Here is a 6,258-nt window from a genome sequence, read left to right on the forward strand (position 1 = left end):
GGTATCCTAGCAAATACATTGCGTAAAGTAGATATGGGACATCTTTCATAACTATAAAAAAAAATGTCCGTTTCTGAACAGAATTATGTTCAGAAAAATAAGAAACATTCTAACTGGTTGAAGTTCATGTCTGCGAATGAGCAATTTTTTAATCTTTACACTGACAACCCATTTTTAACCCCCCCCCCTCTCTCTCTCTCTCTCTCTCTCTCTCTCTCTCTCTCTCTCTCATTTTCCTTGTTCGACTAATAGCTGTGGATGGCTGTGATAATCCTTTACACATCTTACGTACAAAGATTGTCCGTCCTATCACAATTTTGTTGCCACTTGTTGACAGTTTTACTTTTTCCATATATATATAGTTCCATACTTCTCACCGAGCAGCTTTTCTTCCTAGGCTCAAACTTTTCCTTTCATTCAGATTTAATATCCACTCTACACTTCCACATAGGAGAAGTGGCCCAACAATCCCTTCATACATTTCCATTTAAGTTTTACATACTCCCAATCTCTTCACAGTCTTCCGCAAACACCCATCTACCTTTCTTAAAGAGTTTCCGTATGCATGCATAAATAGAATACCCATAAAAGAAAATAATATGAAGCCAAAACTTACAGAGAATAAAATTACCGAGATGGAAAATGATTCGTTGAATATTCGATCAGGTTCAACGGTTTGATTCCTGTGCGTTCCATTAACTTAAAGAGCGTAAAATAATCTATTCCGCGTCTTACTCTCGACAGCCACAGTAACTGGTGTTTATTGATTTAAATGTTCCCCTGAGTTATTGATTAGTTGGTAATCTCAAGAGCCGAAAAAAATTAAAGGAAAAAATTGCAAAAAGGGGAGAGAGAGAGATTTAGAAAAAAAGGACAAAAGTACAGCTGCTCTCAGGTGTAGAGGGGAAGGGGACGAGGGAAGAAGAAAGTCGGGGGATATAGGGGGATGGTATAAGGAGGAGTTATTCGGATAATTGTTAAAAGGGAAAGGATAGAATAATGGAATGGATGTTTCCAAGCGGCAAAGAATTTCATCGACAAACTTCTAAGAACAAAAATATTACTTACTGAAATCGTGACCTTTCCTATTTTCAATGCCATCTCTGTTAGTGTCAAGAGAAAGTGTCTGGCTACATACATACATACATACATACACACACACATATACATACATATATATATATATGTATATATATATATATATATATATATACTGTATATATATATATATATATATATACTGTATATATATATATATATATGCGTAAAAAAGCACAGTAAAATGTGATGCTCAAATGCAGTCCTCTGAAGAAGTAGCACGAAACTAGTTAGTACTTAATCTTATACTTTCTATTTTCCTTTTCCCTGTGTTTTTTTTTTGCACGTACACATACAGTGTGCGTGTATATATAAATACAAATATATATATATATATATATATATACACATATATATACATATATATATATATATATATGTGTGTGTGTGTGTGTGTACATATATTCCTTTTCGATTACGCTCAGCTCTCCCCGTTCCTCCAGAAGGGGGGGGGGGGTTAAGTAGTCATACTCTGGTAATTGGGGGGGGGGGTGCGTGTACGCATGTGTGTATATTTATCTAAATATTTAGCCATCATTTCTGAAGGGTCACGTACATTAGTAACAGTAATAATAATGATAATAATAATGATCTGGGTTAGTAATTAGTGATAAAGGCTATCTTGGGAAGGGTCGTTTTGTGGACCTTGCTAAATCCCTTAGTTGAATTTCTCATCCAAGCAGATTCCCCTTGGGTGCACTATTCTATCTAATTTCTCTTCCTCTTGTTTTGTTAAATTTTTTATAGTTTATATTTGTATAAGTGTTGCTGTTCTTAAATCATTTTATTTTTCCTCGATTCCTTTCCTCACTGGGCTACTTTTCCTGTTAGGGGCCCTGGGCTTATCGAATGCCGTCTCATTATGGCTTATCGCATCCTGATTTTCCAACTAGGGTTGTTTATTAGCAAGTAATAATAACAATAATGATAGTAAGACTTATGAGACATTGTTGCCCTAAACATCAACTAAGAGGGACTATACCATCCTCATAAGGGCTCCCACCCTCAGAGGAAATCCTATTCTCTGAAGAGTTGAATGTGTCCCTCTTAACCGATATCGGCCCAGGGCTGCACAGGTACTTTGAGAGCATTGTGAACTCGAGCGTATCCTATTCTGATTGCCCTTCATATGGTTCACTTATGTACTGTAATGAAGTTGGTCTTGTATTCGCAAGAAAGTAAATGTTTATTAAAGCTATTAAGGTGCTCTCTCTCTCTCTCTCTCTCTCTCTCTCTCTCTCTCTCTCTCTCTCTTTAATTTTCATTGATAGTAGCTCGAATGTATTATTATATTTTATTTTCTCTCTTTCCTCCCTTCCCTCTTTGATCTCGTCCATCTAAATTTTTCATTAAGAATAAAGGAAATTAACTCCTTGCTCTTTTCTTAAGATGCAGAACGATAAGGGCTATGACCATCTCTCTCTCTCTCTCTCTCTCTCTCTCTCTCTCTCCTTACCTGGCAAACAAAGTTTGTTTTAACATTTTTTCAGGATTTTACAGAAGTATTTCCAAAAATATTACATAATCCAGAAGTTATATGGTAATTGTGGCCGTTAAAGTGGAATAATCTAGCGTATGTGGCCATTATGAGGTATATATACACATATATCCATATATACATACATACATACATACATACATATATATATATATATATATATATATATAATTTTCATACTAATGCATAAAATTTTCTATTATCACAAAACTTTCCTATTATCTTTGCCATCTCTGTTAGTATCATAAACCCTTTCATTTGAATAAGAACACTGCGATGCCGATAACTAGCAGACCTAAATCTCATTTTTTTTTCCAGTAACCAGTTCTGTTTCCCATTAAAGGTTCTTTTAACCTCTTCCTTTCCAGTAAAAGCATTTACTTTGAGACAACTTTCCCATCACGACAATTGCTTCAACATCAAGAGCTCTGTCTGATTCACATACACAATGTCCACCGATTTTCCGTTTTATTATAAAGGATATTTATCCCCCTTTCTGAGTGGGGATACCTTAACGTGGTGAAAGGGTTTGTGTATCCCCCATGATCTGCAAAGATGTAGCCTACTAGTCAGGGCTACCCATACTAGGTTAGTTTGCTGTGAGTGCTAGATGAAAATCTCTCACCAACACAAATTCGCACTGGCGAGCGTGATGATAAAAACTGGTCAAACCCTAGACATGACTAAGGACATGTCTGAGGCCTTTGACCTACAGTAGACTAGAAATGGTTGCATTTGTTGTTATTGTTGTATATTTTATCCATAAAACGTCTATATCCTATTTTCACTTCTCCGGGCAATTAGACCTATAAATCCTCCAAACCATACTTGACTTTCCCCATACCTTAGTAAACGCTTACTCACACCCCATCATATCCTTACTCCCCCCTTTAATTTCCAAAGACTTCCTTGCATAGTAAGCAGTCGATTCTTCAACTATGTTTAGATTTACACCCACTTTTTCTTCCACTTTTATGCCTCTTCCAATTCTGGTTCTCTCCTCCTATCATCAGCATTGAAAAATAATAGTTTTCTAATCTTCAGATGGCGTCTCTTTATTTGCATCTTATCAACCAAAATACATTTTATTAATAACCTCTATCTATAGATAGATTTAATTTCTCTCATTTATTTTCGAGTTGAATCAACATGCACATATATATAAATCTACACCACCACCACCAATAACTACAACAGAGGCACCCGTTTCCAGTCCAATGCAAGACAAAGGGATTTGGCAAGTTTTCATCAATACGTTGGCCAGTAGAGATTGATGGTGGGAGATTTTCGTTTGATCGCTCACAGCAAACCAGCCTAGTCGGGATGACCCTACTTTGTAGGCCTACAGCTTTGCTGATCATGTCATTACGCAAACCCTTTCACCACGTTAAGGTATCCCTAAAATTATGTGTATATATATACTGTATATATATATATATATATATATATGTGTGTGTGTGTGTGTGTGTGTGTGAGTGTGTGTGTGTATGTATGTGTGTGAGTGTTCGTGCGAGGGTGAGTAAGGAAACAAAAAAGATGCGCTTAAGAATACCTAAGCAATTAGCACTTATACATAATATAGACATCGCTCCAGCAAAAACATATCCTTTTCAGAAACCAGTTGGAGAGAGAGAAAAAAAAGGGTGGCACATTACCGACGAACCAATCACTCGTTATCTGGCCTAAGTAATGAGGTGCTTATTCTGTCGCCCGCTCTCCATCACCCATTGTAAAACCTGTTCATAAAAGCCGGGCGGCAAAGAAGCGTTTCAAGAATGCTAAGCCAAGAAGAAGACACCGGGTCTTTTCCTTAACGATGAGGAGATTCAATCCCCTGGCCACTCATTATATTATATTATGGCAGTCTTTGTTGTTATCTTAGCATTGTTGAGTGTCAGAGAGAGAGAGAGAGAGAGAGAGAGAGAGAGAGGGGGGGGGGGCGGCGGATGCTCTGCCAAAAGGAAGCATGTTAATAACTAACTACCATCAGCGCCAACGTGTCTCTCAATAACATGTAAATTTATCTATTTATCTATCTATTTATATATCTATCTATCTACTCCATCTATCGGCCTCAAGAACTCATACATTTATCTAATTTGAGTTAAACGTGAAATGACGATATACGAATTATATTGATTCATACCTCGCAAGTGGTATCCAAAATTGCAAAGTGTACACTATTTGCCAATGAATTATAATACAGCCACAAAACCAAATATATATTCAGCCGTTTCAAGTCCACTGTAGGACAATTGACTCGTTAATTAATGTCTGGGGTTTGGCTAGTTTTCATCACCACGCTGATCAGTACGGATTGGTGATGCGGGGAGATTTTCGTATGATCATTCACAGAAAATCAACCTAGTATGGGTGGACCTGATTAGTACAGCTTTGCTAATCATGGCGATGAGCAAGACAGGAGAGCTGACTTTTATACTAAATACACTGGTAAAATAGTAAACAAGCCGATATGCACAAAATCCTTCATTTTCTAATCCATTCATAATCTAAGGCATAGTCGGTATTTTTCATTACGCAAAGAACCTCAGAGAGAGAGAGAGAGAGAGAGAGAGAGAGAGAGAGAGAGAGCATAAAATATATTATTGAAGACAGCGTTAAAGAATATGCGATAAAAAGTATAGCAAAGTGAGAGAGAGAGAGAGAGAGAGAGAGAGAGAGAGAGATAATAAAATACTCCATTGAATACAGTGTCAAACTAAGAGAGAGAGAGAGAGAGAGAGAGAGAGAGAGAGCATAAAATACACCATTGAAGACAGTGTCAAACTGAGAGAGAGAGAGAGAGAGAGAGAGAGAGAGAGAGAGAGCATAAAATATATTATTGAAGACAGCGTTAAAGAATATGCGATAAAAAGTATAGCAAAGTGAGAGAGAGAGAGAGAGAGAGAGAGAGAGATAATAAAATACTCCATTGAAGACAGTGTCAAACTAAGAGAGAGAGAGAGAGAGAGAGAGAGAGAGAGAGAGAGAGAGCATAAAATACTCCATTGAAGACAGTGTCAAACTAAGAGAGAGAGAGAGAGAGAGAGAGAGAGAGAGAGAGCATAAAATACACCATTGAAGACAGTTCCAAACTGAGAGAGAGAGAGGAGAGAGAGAGAGAGAGAGAGAGAGAGAGCATAAAATACACCGTTGAAGACAGTGTCAAACTAAGAGAGAGAGAGAGAGAGAGAGAGAGAGAGCGAGAGAGAGAGAGAGAGCATAAAATACACCGTTGAAGACAGTGTCAAACTGAGAGAGAGAGAGAGAGAGAGAGAGAGAGAGAGAGAGCATAAAATACACCATTGAAGACAGTTCCAAACTGAGAGAGAGAGAGAGAGAGAGAGAGAGAGAGAGCATAAAATACACCATTGAAGACAGTGTCAAACTAAAAGAGAGAGAGAGAGAGAGAGAGAGAGAGAGAGAGAGAGAGCATAAAATACACCATTGAAGACAGTGTCAAACTAAGAGAGAGAGAGAGAGAGAGAGAGAGAGAGAGAGAATGAGAGAGAGAGAGAATGAGAGAGAGAGAGCATAAAATACACCATTGAAGACAGCGTTAAACAATGCGCCAAAGAAAGACAAAGCAAACAGCGAAAATAAAAAAGCAGACGAAGAAAGTCTCACTGTCTTCCCCAGCAATCGAGAATTACAATTACACG

Source organism: Palaemon carinicauda, chromosome 21, assembly GCF_036898095.1.
Source record: "Palaemon carinicauda isolate YSFRI2023 chromosome 21, ASM3689809v2, whole genome shotgun sequence".
NCBI classification, from domain to species: domain Eukaryota; kingdom Metazoa; phylum Arthropoda; class Malacostraca; order Decapoda; family Palaemonidae; genus Palaemon; species Palaemon carinicauda.